Below are 14,504 nucleotides of genomic sequence, written 5' to 3' on the forward strand. Positions count from 1 at the left end.
ATATAAACACACACACGTAGGACAAGGCATAAATAATGTCCAAGCTAAAACTATGCTCTGTTGCAGGCAAGATGGATTTTTATTTTATTTTATTTTATTTGCAATAAAAGGATGGAAGCAGGGTTGGGAAGGAGGTGGAACTAACTGGCTGAGAGGAACTGCCAGTTTTAGTATCTGGTGAGGAGGAAAGAAAGCAATTACCACAAGTGAAGAATTCCCAAGGCAAGAAGTGCTGACTTTTGGAAAGAAACTCATATCCTCCACAATGTCTTGGTCTTTGTGGGTAAGTTTTGTCCACTCACTTTGCTCTATTTTGGGTTGCGTACACACCATACCTGTAAAGCACATTCAAAACACACAACTTTCCCCAGAGAATCCAGGGAACTGCAGTTTACCTTTGAAAAGCTACAATTCTGAGCATCCTTAACAATTTACAGTTCCTAGGATTCTTTGGGGGAGGGGAAATGTGTGTTAAAGGTTTGGTATCTATTCTATTCTATTCTATTCTATTCTATTCTATTCTATTCTATTCTATTCTATTCTATTCTGCTGAGAAATGCTTTTAACAAACAACAGGTGAAACAAATCTGACGGACAGAACATAGTCCTGCAGCTGAAATGATCCAGTGTTTGAGTCATGCTGGATTGGACCAAAGGTACAATATAGTTGAACATTCTGCCCTCGATTGCTTTGATTTATTGCATTTCTGTTTCACTTTTCATTCAAACAAACCTCAAAGCAGCTTGCAAACAAGAAATAGCAATAACAGAACAAAGCATAACAGAACATTGCAGCTACAGCATAAATCACAGAAAATAATTACCAAATCATCGGTAAGACAACCACAATCTATAAAACACTATTAACAAAACAGCGACTAACAAATGAGCTAAACATTACAGCAAAAGTCATGTGATTAACAAACGAACACAGCATTTAGAATCTATGAAACGATATTAACAACATTAACAAAACACCAGATAAAAAAAATAAATGGCCAGCCGGAAGCTACCAAGAAGCCCACAGAGCAGGGCATGAAGACAGCAGTCCCCCCCCCCCCACTCTGCTGCTGTTATTCAGAAGCAGGCCACTGCATCTTAACATGGAGGTCTGTTTGGCCACCATTCCTTCTAGCACTCATGTCCAGAGGTGTGTGCTGGTGCTTGCTTAGCCAAAATGTCATCACTCGCACTTAATACATACATATTAAGCAACAGGCTTGGGAGGACCTCAGCATTTTCATAAGTTATTTTTTTAAAAAAACCTCACTCATTAGTCCAGTTAGTAGAGCACGTGACTCTTAATCTCAGAGTTGTGGGTCCAAGCCCCACATTAGGCAAAATAATAAAAATAAAAATAAATGCTGCATTGCAGGGAGTTGGACTAGACACCCTTGAGGTCCCTTCCAACTCTACATTTCTATGATTCTATTATCTTTAAAGAGGTGGGAGATACCTAACTGGGGCTTGCAATGGGGTCAGGGACTCCCTAAACACTCCATTGAGGAATGAGGATGTTTGGTGGTCAAGGACGGCTGCCTACCTGTCGGACAGCTGGTGGGAGCATGGAAAGTCCAGGTTGGGAGGAGGTTGGAATGGAATATTTTGAAAGAGAGCACGGCAGACTGAACACTGAACAGGAGGAATTCTATGATGCAACATTCCATTTCAGGTCCTACTTGTCAGGACTATTAATCACGGATAGGCTATTTGTTAATAGGCTATCCATTGCTAGGCCAATCTTTATGAATTTGTCTGACTTAAAATCACCTTAAAAGAAGAAGAGTCTGGATTTGATATCCCACTTTATCAGTCTCAAGGCGGCTAACAATCTCCTTTCCCTTCCTCCCCCACAAGAAACACCCTGTGAGGTGAGTGAGGCTGAGAGACTTCAGAGAAGTGTGACTAGCCCAAGGTCACCCAGCAGCTGCATATGGAGGAGCAGAGACGCGAACCCAGTTCACCAGATTAGGAGTCTACCGCTCTTAACCACTACGCCACACTGGCTCTTAGTTTGTGGCCACCCCTGCATCTTGTGGCGGTGAGTTCCACTGTGCGATGCAAATGACCTTTTAAATTTTGGCCACACCCACCTTGGCATGTGTCCCCCTACGCAAGGGCTGACCACGGGTCAATGCAGCTCTCAGTCCAGAAATGGTTGCTCCCCACCGCTCTACCTGAAAGCAATAAAATCTCAGCACGTGCAATGTCAGGGGTTGGGGGAGGGGGGTTCTACCCAGTGAAGACCAAGCCCCTCTTGTCTCCATTTGTTGTATGCAGCAGGAGTAACACCTGAATGGGGCTGGTGACGACTTCTGGGGCAGTTCACAGATTTATTTATTTTTTTTAAAAAAATATGCATTTACATTCTGGTTGGTGTTCTGCCAAAAAGAAAGAAGGCACCAGGTCATGCTCAGCTTTTATCTCCGTACTTTCTTAGCTTATGCCAAAGGAGGGGCCAGGTGATCCTCTGTCTTGCCACTCGAGGGGTGTGGGGCTCTTAAGTAACATGCCTAACATTTCACTCTGTGGGCTGGATTTAATCACGGACAAATGAATTTAGGCGAGATCGTAAAGGGTCGCGCCCAGCACCTCCAGCCAAAACAGTTTTCGTTGGGTTTGCCCTTGCTCTTTGAAACGTTTGCAAATTCCTCAACATATTAATAACAAAATCTTACTGTAGGCAAAGATTTTGAAGGGGTGGGGGAATCATTGCAGTTGGGTTATAAAGGGCAGCAGCACAATGGAAAGTGCGTTTCAGTTTCATAGGCTTGGAAGGGGTTCAACAGCAAATGATCAGAAACACATTGAATGTAACTGATATTAGATGCTTACATGAAATGCCACTATTAAGATAATACATATTAATTCCTTATTTGTACAATGGGCTAAAGAATAGGCCGTACCTTAAAAAAGAAAAGAAAAAAGAGTTGTGGGCCAATGCTACTCCTACTCGGAGTAGACCACTGAAACGAATATTTCAGTGGTTCTACTCTGTGTAGCATCAGATAGAACACCAAAATTCCTGACCCTAATTGTTGTTATGGTTTGGCTTGGGAGCAGTTCCTGCGAAACCTTCTTCTAAAAATGTGGCAGTAGAATCAGAGAGTCAGAGGCGTGGTTGAAAGTCATCAAGCGCACCCCTGGACTTGAAGCAAGTAGTCCAGAGTTAGTGTATCTCCAACAGATGACCACCCAGCTCTTGTTTGAAAAGCTCCAGAGAGGGCTATCTTCCACCCAGTGATAGCTGAGGCCCAATGGGACTGGTAGGGCAGAAGACAAGGAGGTCAACAGTAGGGGGAGCCAGAGCAAATGATAAGTAGAGCCAAGTAATCCCAGTTTTGTCCCCAACCTGCTCCCTGCTGAGTTCTATGAGGACAACATGGATGTTATCAAGAAGGCACGCAGGTCAGGGTTGGCTGAGAATTTGTTAAAGTAAAGGTAAAGGGACCCCTGACCATTAGGTCCAGTTGTGACCGACTCTGGGGTTGCGGCGCTCATTTCGCTTTATTGGCCAAGGGAGCCAGCGTACAGCTTCCGGGTCATGTGGCCAGCATGACTAAGCTGCTTCTGGTGAACCAGAGAAGCGCATGGAAACGCCGTTTACCTTCCCGCCGGAGCGGTACCTATTTATCTACTTGCACTTTGACGTGCTTTCAAACTGCTAGGTTGGCAGGAGCAGGGACCGAGCAACGGGAGCTCACCCCGTCGTGGGGATTCGAACCGCCAACCTTCTGATCGGCAAGTCCTAGTCTCTGTGGTTTAACCCACAGCGCCACCTGCATCCCCTGAAAATTGTTAGGAGATTCCTATTCCCTTCTATAATTCTCAGAGCAGTTTAACAACCAATCCCTCTTCCCAGGGAACTCTGGAAACTGTAGCTCCATGAGGGGAGTAATGGTCTCTTTACAACTCTTAGCACGCTAAACTTCCCAGGATTCTTGGGTGGGGGTGGGGGGAGGCATGACTGTTTAAAATGCCATTATACTTCTTTAAACCTGTAGTGCTGAAGTTTCTGAGGATGGACCTCTTTACCCTGGCCTTTGACACCTGGAAGATATGTTTGTAGCACCCACCCTGCTATTGCAGCTGTAATTTGTTTTAAGCTGTTTTTCATGCTAAAACTTTTAATGGCTGTAACCTGCCCTGGAATCTTACAGCGAAGGGTGGGTAAGAAATTGAAACAACAACGAGAACTGGCAATTCTGCCAGGGACCTTCTGTGTATGTACAAAGAGCACGCTCTGACACTGAGTTATGCCCTTTCCCCTTGACACGGGATCAGATCTTTATTTCTTTTTTAAACAGATCTCTCTTTTTTTAAGCCTATTTGCTACTAAATCGGAACACTTGCCGTCAAATTAATAAACGTGTTGATTTGTATGCAGCATATTTCTCAGCGTATTGTCTGTTGCCATTAAGTTCTGGTCTCCCCCTCTCCTGTTTGTTGTCTAACATTTATGTATATTTCTATGTATTTTCAATGCATAAGATTCTTCTGGATCACACTTCGGTTCATCTAGTTCAGAGATGGGCAAGCCTGTAAATGATGGTGCCTCTCAGTTTCTCATTTCCCTGCTTTCAGTCTTAAATTCAGTTCTCCACATTTCTGCATCAGCTTGTGACACCCCCCCCAAAAAAAAACCTTACAAAACTTTATCAGCTTTTTAGTATTTCTCCTTTTTTAGTATTTTTCCTTTTTATAAGCAATCTTCTCTGTTATAATGCACTTAGGGATGTTATTTTTGCAAAAATATGTGTGCATTCCCCTCCCCCGCACCATTTCCCCTAATATGCAGACTTTTGCAAACTATTTTGCTCGGGCAACTGAATTTCAAAATTCAGAACAGTGTGAATTTCGAAGGTGGCCTGTGTTTCCATTTGAACGTTGTTCTGGGAAGTGTGAATAAAATGGGATCACGTGAAAATGAAAACAAAATTTCTTCCCATCCCTAATTCTGATAGCCTGTTCCCTACAGTGGCCAACCAGAAGCTCTGGGAATCCCACAAGCAAAACTTAAAGGAGTATTTTTCATAAACTGATTGTTCCCTCCACTGCCCTTTGGTGTTCACGGGTATATTCAATGGTGGATTTATGGTCTGTGGGGCCCTCTTTTTGTGTGTGTGTGTGGGGGGGGTAATTCCTTCACCCAAGTAAGCATGAATGTGTCTGAAACTAGGTCAGAGCTAAATGCATAAGAATGAGTTAATAACACAAGTTATCTTTCTTTACTATTATATTATTAAACTGTGCTTTTTGTTTCCTATTAATGATATGTATACATAGAGAGCTATAAAAAGAAAACACCACCTTCTGTCAGAAAATGAATTTTATTTAAGGGAACAAAATGGATGAAAATTAAAAGACTTTTGTAAACTATTCACAGGTAGTCACAAAATATACGTGTGTGTTTTTCTGGCATTTCCTTTTGCAGAAACCGTTCGAGGGACTTGCTGTAATTTACGTCTTGCAATGCAGAACTTTAGAGGGCTGAAGTTTATTATTTATTTTATTTATTACATTTGCATCCAACCTTTTCTCCAGTGAACTCAAGGTTTACTTACGTGGTTCTCTCCCTCCTCATTTAATTTCCACAGCAACCCTGCATAATAGGCTAGGCTGGGTAGTAAGTAACTGACCAGGGTCACCCATGGCAGAGAGTCGATTCAAACCCTGGTCTCCCAGGACTTAGTCCAATACTCTAGCTTTTGCAGTACTCTAGCTTTCTAAATGACTTTAAATTGCCAAACTCATGAAATGCTCTCGAAAAATATTATAACTCAGGGAGGGGTCTCTCAGCTGCATGGGCCCTTCTACATATACTGAGTGTACCTATAAATGTACCATTGGGTAAACTGCTTATGAACATGGAGGCTCTATTTAACTGTCAGGGCCAATAAGCACCAATAAACATATTCTCCATTTAATTCCATGTAAAGTAAGTGACCGCTGATGCTTCTTTTTGCAGAAAATTCCACACATGAACGATGTGTTATTTGGGGAAATGCTTTCTTTTTGTATATTTGAGAACCTGTTTGTTCTCCCTTATTTAATAAGGGATGGTCAAAAGTCAGAAGTGCCAGTTGCTTCTCGTAAATCTCCTCCACCTTAACCAAACAAAACAGAATGTGCCAACTCACAGACAACCCTATTATTTGACTTGCCGAAGAGCTTCTCCCAAAATTAGTTTTCGCTGAATGGGTGGGGGTGGGGTATGAACTCAAGACACTTCAGAAAGTGCATTGGAAAAAACTAGCTGGTATATATATATATATATATATATATATATATATCACCAGACTTTTGAGAAAATAACGTAAGTCCATGAACGAAGAGGGAAAGTTATATATTGAGAGCTCATCTAAAGGAAAACAACACATGACACAGAATACAGTTAGTTGGTGGTGGCTTTTACCTGATTTAATATTTGATTATGACAATGTTTAATTGCTGTAACCCTCCCTGAGGTCTTTGGGCAAACAAGAAGATATAAATAATATAAGCAGATAAATCTTTGCATCTCATGTGCGGGGTTTTTTTTATTTAAAAAAAACCCTGCCGCCTCAATGCAAATACGAGATTTAACGTTAGGGCTAATTTGCGCCTAAGACGTCAGTCATGAACAGAAACTCTCCATTCCGCAGAATGGCACTAGGATAAATAAAAGACAGCAAGACTTTGATTTAAGTTGGCTGCAACCTTTGAAACAACGTAAATTAGAAATCTTTACAGGTCTACGAATAATAATCCCGCAACTGGAAATGCTACAAGATTTGACATTTTGTGGCAGAGCCCAGCAATATACACCTTGGATAAAACACTAGGCTGCATTTGTTCCTTTTTAATATTTAAGTTGTTGTTTGTAGTCGGGTTCATACAGCAACACAGTGTAAGTCTGTTGGTGTTTCTGCCGCTCATTTGACTTGTTATTCCCCCTGCTGACACCAGCGATCCCAAACATGTCAGGAAATAGGAAGGGAAATCTGTGGTGAATGAAGAGGAATAGGTCGTGATTAGTGGAGAGAAGACAATGTATCAGTTAAAGATCAAGTTGTGAAGCTGAATTAGCCAGAGAATAATTAACTGCTTGTTAAAATGTAAATCTGAACAAATTTAATCTGACAATCTCATTTGTTGCTGATTTAAGCAATCTAACGTCAATCAAAGAAGAAATCTGGACTTTAAAAACCCCCCAAATAAATTAAAAAGTTAATGTAGCAAACATGTGCATATGAAAAGAAATTGTATCATACCTATGGAAATCACTCTGGGAATTTAGTTATGCAGCCCACAAGACTTAACTCTCCCTGCTGCAGAAAGAACAAAACACAAAATGAATACATTTCACATTTATAGGTATATATGTTTGCTAATCTGGCATGGGGGTAGAAAGATGTCTTTTATTATCATTACATGCAGCAAATTTTATGTTTCTTTCATTTTAATATGCTCTGTTATGATTGTGCAGTATTTACATGAGTCTAAGTCACTTTTATTTCAAGGGAACTAGCTTCCGAGTGAACATGCTTAGGGTTCATGGGGCTGCTGCATGTTTAAACATTCCCCCTAAGGGAAAAATGTTGAACATATTTAGAAGAATTATTTACAGTCTGGGGTGATATACTTGGGCTGCAATCCTACACTCCCTTCCTCTGGGAAGAAATGTCGTGGAACGTAATGAGGCTTACTTCTGAGTAGACATGTCTAGAATCACACCACTGATCAATCTATTGTTGCAGAGCTGAACTGATTAAATAAGTGAGTAATGATCCCTGTTTTCCTCCAGTAATACGTTCAATATTCTTTTTACCTGATGTAATATTGATGGGGAATCAAATGAAATTCCTATGGGTTGCATCAGTCTAAATACCGTTCAGAGTAAACTCATTTGAATTAATGAACCTGTTAGGCAAGAGCATTGATTTCGGTGGGTCTACTCTTGAGCAGGGCTAACATTGGACACAACCCCAAATTTTGGTTGTTTTACTAACTGTGTTAAGCTTCCATTAGAGATGGGAAGTCCAGCTGTTTGACACTTACATTGCTTCCCTGAGCAATGAGTGGTGTGCCTGGTGCTTTGGTTGTTAAATTCAAGCCTAATAAATTTATAAACTCTTTTTTTCAGAAAACATTCTTGACAAAGTCCTATGCAGTATTATTTTTGGAGTGCACTTTCTCCTCCAAGGAGCTCAATGTGGCATACAGGGTTCTCTATCCCCCCCCCCATTTAATCCTTACAACGACCCTGTAAGGAAGCATGGGCTGAAAGGCAGTCCCCCCAGGTCCCCCGATGAGCTTCATGTCCAGGTGGGGATCTGAACCCTGGTCTCCCAGGTCCTAATCCAACCCTCTAACCACTACTGCACATTGGCTCTCAGTAATAAAAATGACCAATGCAAATACCATTGAAATGCACTAAAAGAAGAGTAAGCCAACACAGTCCTATTAGCCAGATGTTGCTGGACTACATCTCCCAGCATCCCTGAACATTGTCCATCTTGCCTGGGACTGATGGGTTCTGGAGTCCTGCAGGATCTGGAGGGCCCTGTTACCACCGCTCTAAAACAGCCACACTTTGTAATGATCTAAAAAAATCAGCTCCAAAACAGTCAACTAGCCCAGGATAAACTCAGTAACCTATCAGCAATTTAAACGTCTCCACAGCCCAGATTACATCAAGGACTGAAATCTTGGAGGGGGGCAGAAATTTCTTTTTTCTTTCTTGGATTTTATTTCCAGTTTCTAAACTACCTTGCTCACCTCTGTGGAAGGTGCACATACAATGGCCAAGAGAATCTGGTTGACCAAAATAACCACATAAAATATGTTCAAAGTGGTTTATCATCATAATTGTCATCAATTTATTCATCACCTTCTCAGCCACCATCTCAAGGTGATTTACATAACAGGTAAAAAAAAGGTAAAAGCACAGCAACAAATACATTTAAAACAAGACTGAAACCCTAACAAGTGGACAATTTGCAATAAAATATTCATTTTCATTGCAAATTTTATTATCAGATATATGTAGGCTCCAGGTGGCATACAAGGTTCTCCCCCTCCTTAATCTATCCTCACAACAACCCTGTAAGGTAGGTTAGGATGAGAAACTAGTTTTCAAAATCACTCAGTAAAATTTTTAACCCTAAGTCTCTTGGGTCCTGGTTCTACACTCTAACCACTACCCCAGGCTGGCTCTTTCCAGAAATCTATTCAGAAGGGTGTCCCATTGAATTCAATAACACCTACTCCAAGGTAAATGGGTATAAGATTGTAGCCTCTCTAGCTGTTTTTGCTGGCATTTTTGCTGGCATTTTTGCTGGCATTTTATTCTAGTAGGCTTTTGCCTGCTAAGGTTTAAAAAAGGAGGTTATTTTTATCGTGATCTCTGTCATTGTTGCTTTTGCATAGATTTCTTTTTAAAAAGTTGTGTACTTTATATGTTGTGAATTTTACCTTGTTTTATTATTTGTATTGTGATGTATATTTAATATACTGTGATTTTAAAATGCTGTCATCTGACCTGAGTGATGCATTGACACTAGACGGATGTGGTAGAATTTTTTACAAAAATAAAAACAAAATATTTCATTAGTAAGAATTTGGAATAACAGTGTTTGCCATTCGTTGGTCCACAATACGCTCCTTGAACAAACTGATGTTGCCCCATTAACATCCCTGAGAGCCAGTGCTTCCTACTTACCCTAGAAATCTAACCATTAAACACCTTAACCTTTTAATACGGGATAAATGCTGTATTAAATGAATCACCGGAGGAAAATGTGGATCAGTCAAAAAGAAAGGAACAAGCAAAAACCTTGAATTGTGCCCGGCTAGACTAATTAATTATGGTTTGCAAATAGACAGCCAGTTTTCCTCTCTCCATACTGGAAGTCTGAACAACCTTTGATGCACCAAGATTTTAATGCTTGAAGCCACAAATAGCAACAAGAACAGCTCCTTTTAACTGTTAAACGATGGTTTTACACCAAATTAGTGTTCTGAGCAGCTAAACAGAGATGATGAGGTCGAATCTGCTTTAAATTGTCAGGTTCTCGGAATCTTGAAGGTTTTTTCCTCCCCTGGTTTGATCTGCAGAAGTAGCAATGCCCCCTAATGGATGAAGATGGAACTCCTTTCCTAACCAGCTCAGCAGGCTTCCTCCTGATAAAGATCTTTACCCAGACTTTAAATCCTTTAAAACAGATTTACAAAGCAAAAGTTTATCTGGAAGAATAACAAAATGCTGAGGTGGAGGCTTGAAAAATATTTGGATTTCTTTGCTGCACGCCAGTACTTGAAAGAGGGTGGCTCCCGAATTTCAGCAACACCAAAATTCAAGTTGAATTCTGCGGTTTTCAGTTTTGATCTGAAAATTCATGCCCATTCATTTGGGAAGTATTTAAGCACTTTCAAAGCAGCACTTACAAGCACCCAGACAATAGGTTAACCCTTTTTTGTCAATTCTGCACAGTGTATTTTTTAAAACTGGGAACTCTTTTAACACTGTGAACATTTGTTCTCCAGATTAACACCTGTTCCATTTCATCCACAGAACAAAACATTTAAAGACTACATAATCAATGAGGCAATGCAACTGCGAACGAAATGCACACTTAATGAGAAAGGCTAAGGGTTTGCGCTACTTGAGGAGTACGCACACAGTGGGATGATAATGTAACTTGGAGTGGCAATGGATGTGTTGGGTTGCCATTCGTGGGCTAACACTAACCAGAGTAATTCCAAAAACAGAAAATGATGGGCACACATCCTGATCTGGACAGTTTCCAGATTGCTAAATGAATTTTCCATGGAAATCTGTTGCTTGTGACTGGGAAAATTGAATTGTTGCCAGAATCCTTCCTTAATAAACAAGTAACATTTTATAAAAGTGATACATTGTTTGCACTCAGAAAACTTTGCTTTTGTTTGTCAAAATCTTTGAATTTTGTAATGTTTATCAAAGTTGTGGGGTTGTTGTTGTTTTTTAAAAAAATCTTCCTATTTGCTGTAGACATCTCTGCTTCAACCTGAGTATCATAAATGTGTCTCCATAGTCTCTTTTCTTTTCTTTTCTTTTCTTTTCTTTTCTTTTCTTTTCTTTTTGGTGCCATGACTCGGATCTTAGTCTTATTAAGACACGTGGACTCCAAACCTGCTTTGATGTGCTCACAGATCTATCTCCCCCTTCCACTCCAGTTGTGGAAGCCTCCGCACACAGAGAGATTCTCCCTTTGCCTGAATTTGAACTTTGAATTTGATTCAAAGAAAGTTTATTGTGCTGAAATCCCGGGTGTAATACATTTACCTGCGTGCAAGTCCTGTCGAGCTCAATGGGGCTTGCTTCTGAGTAGGCTTGCGCTGCAAGCTAGTCATCATTACCAAGTGTCATTGGTTTCATTTATATTTAAAGAACAACTCATTGACTTTGATGTGGGGCCATTGATGTTCTGGAGCATGGCTTAAAAAATAATAATCTGTGAATTTGGGGGCTGTGGCTCTGTTGTCTGTTCTTTGAAAAACTTTCCAGGATTTGAGATTTCATTATGTCAGCACATATAATCTGCACATCCCACTCGCTGCATATATGTTACCTGTCAACAGATTCTGAAATAATTCCTATGACTCTTCACAAAATAGTAACCCATGCAGAGGTCACCCCGCCCTCCAGCTCCAGCAAAATCTTTCTTTCTGTACTTCATACAGAGGATGAAACTAGTTGTTTCCCCGCTTATTTCAACCATCTGCAAACAAGACATACTGTCCTACAGATTTTTATCATATCGCTAGTGGTGTCTTTTAAAATCTGTTGTTAAAGATGGTGCCTACCTGCCTCTCTATGTATCCAGTGTTATTGGGATTAAGGTAAACATATTTATAATGCAGAAATAAAATTGAAATCCTAAGGATTTAATGCAGCAAGCTACATTTTGACAAAATACTAATGTACAAATGTCAACAATTCTGCTAGCAAGAAGAAAATACGGATAAAACAATTGCATTGAAAGAGTAAAATAAAACCAAGTGAAATAGTGTGAGCCATGTGAACTTTTTAAAAGCTGCTTTTTCTTTGTATAAATCTCCCCAGATTCTGAATGTGTGGTTTTTAAAAAATATTGTTGCCTGCCCAAAATCTTCCGGGAGCGAGACAAATTAAAAACTGACTGACAGATGTAGAGATGTACGCATTCAGTGGAGAGATGCATAAGATGGAATGCTGTATCTGTTAATGAAACCTCTAATCGGCTTGCAATAAATCTGCAGCGAGGAAAAAGAGCTAGCAGCTTTCGAAAAGAAAATCTGAAGCATGTAGGGCAAAATATGTTATAAAAACAAAAGTTACGGTGAAGAAAGGGCATGCAGACCTCTGAAGTAACTTTCAACAGCAACCGGTATTTACCCAACAAGTTTTCTTAATAGGGTGATAGATTACTGAGGTTTCTCCAGAAAGGTTCCAAACACACTGAAACTGGAAGGTCTTATATGATTCCTGAGAAAGTGTGTGCATTTCAGTCTTGGGAAAGTGGAGGAGGGGTGGGAAGATGGGCAAAACATTGAAAGAGAAAGATCTGGTACCTACAGATTGAAGAGTCCACCTCTCTCCCAAGCCGGTTGCTTCTCATCTGCCGGTCTCCCTTTCCTTAAGTAAAATAAAGGAAGCATGTCTCTCTAGCACAGCTTCAGAAATAACCCATCAGGAAGTTGGCAACATCTCCCGACTAAACAATCATTTAAGGAAACACAACAAATGCATAAAGGCTACTCGTTTTCCTGAGGCTGCCTTGGAAGGCGGAATTGCACAGAAACTCTGAAACAAACAGATTGCAAATCTGACGGCCGGACATGTCAGTAGGAGAGACGGGCCTTTCCCTCCCCACCTCCCTGGCCTGAAAGGCAGTAAAATTAAAAGAAACTGTACTTCATAAAAGACCGGAGCAATTTTCCATGAACCTAAAGCAATCCATGCTCCTAAAACATTTACACAGCATTTCATAATTTCCTTGCTCCTCCAGAAATTTAGACTGGAGTATTTCCTCGCACAAAGTAAGAGAGAACAAGACAGAATTGTGTCACTTACAATGTATTTTCATGTGGATTTGTAGACATTGTATTGTTAGCATCTCAGACCAATTTTAAGAAACCAGAAACCAAATTACACTCAAGAATAACAGCTAAGTGGAATTCATTTTAATCTGTTTGCTTCCAGACCATGTACACAAGCTCGCGTCAATGCTAATAAATTCCGAATTCTTGTCACTATTTAGTTCCACAATCACTAGCACAGGGATGGGGGGTGCATTTGATTGGTTTGCATTTTAATAGGAACCTCCCTCATTTGCATTTCCCAAATCAGAATGCAGACTGCAACACCAGCTGTCTTTTGAAAGCTGCACATCCTCAAGTTTTGCAAGGCACTTTTCCAGCTTAACCATAATGTATAAAAATGCATTCTATTCGCAAAATTCCCTGGGAAAATGGTAAATATTAGGCCAAGTTACATCAAAAGTGCATGCATTAGTATAAATGCACACACACAAAAGCTCTGCACAATTTTTAAACTGCTATCTGGTGCAGAAAAGGGGGTGTCTGATTTTATGATTAGAATTTTAGAAACTGAAATTGATATATTTGACCATCCCCACAATCAGCCATAATCGCTCATTGAGAAATTGGTTAAAGCTTGATATGGGGCTAGCCCATAGTGCAGGATTAAATGGTGCAAGTTTCAATTTATGCAGATAAATGTAAGACAGATTTCCTCTTGAGATAAATTCTGGCCCCACAAGTGAAATCTGTGTCAGTGGTTTGGTTTTAGAGGGCACGATTCTGAATTTCCTTTCACTTCTCAAATGTTGAGTAAAGGTTGTCCAAAACCTTTTGTATTGCCAGTAGAAACAAATCTTGTCTCTTTTATCGTTTCTCCAAACTGAAGGCAAAACTTTGTTTATTTTTAATTTGCTCATTGGAACACCAGGAAGCCACTATGACAAAGAGCTCACTGTCTAGGAATATAGGCAGATTTGCCAACTTTTAAAAATGATAAAGAGACCAGAAAAGAAAGGTTGTTTGAAGCAGTTAAAAACATAGCAAAATCCTTTTAAACTGAGTTACTTTTCTCCATTTCATGCAAACATTTTTGAAAAACTGCAATTTTAAGTCACCAAATCCAATACTCATTGTATATACTTTCTATAAACAAAGTATATATACTTTCTAGCAAATCCTGTGTACTAATTTTACACAAATATGTTTGGCGTTACATTGAGTGGATACTGCCAACTGCCTTGACGCCACTCAATGTGTGTAGCAAAGAAAATTGGGGCATCTAAAAGATCAAGTTGTATATCATGGCAAAAGATAATAATGAAATGCACCTCATAAAATTAAAAGCTCCAGAACTCATAAGAACCATAAGAAGCAAAACTTTCAAATCACTTAAAAAATAAAAATAAAAAGTCATCCGATAACAAAATTAGAAGTAAGCTTTGCCCTTGCAGTGTTGA

General features: G+C 40.0%; 1 long non-coding RNA gene across 4 annotated transcripts in view; it reads right to left on the reverse strand.

Moving 5' to 3' along the window:
* Positions 1–6,551: 6,551 nt before the first annotated feature.
* LOC308483998 overlaps positions 6,552–14,504 on the reverse strand; it is a 28,959-nt gene continuing 21,006 nt past the window's right edge. The window contains exons 2-4 of one of the 4 annotated variants that reach the window (XR_013989859.1): positions 12,577–12,640; positions 7,254–7,310; positions 6,552–6,983 (exon numbers count right to left, since the gene is read on the reverse strand). This is a non-coding gene — a long non-coding RNA (uncharacterized lncRNA). Of the gene's footprint in view, positions 6,984–7,253; positions 7,311–12,576; positions 12,792–14,504 lie in introns of those variants that run through there. The other 3 variants (XR_013989861.1, XR_013989862.1, XR_013989860.1) reach the window with 3 other exon arrangements.

This window comes from Podarcis pityusensis (assembly GCF_964106645.2).
Source record: "Podarcis pityusensis genome assembly, chromosome: 8".
In the NCBI taxonomy this organism is placed as follows: Eukaryota; Metazoa; Chordata; class Lepidosauria; order Squamata; family Lacertidae; genus Podarcis; species Podarcis pityusensis.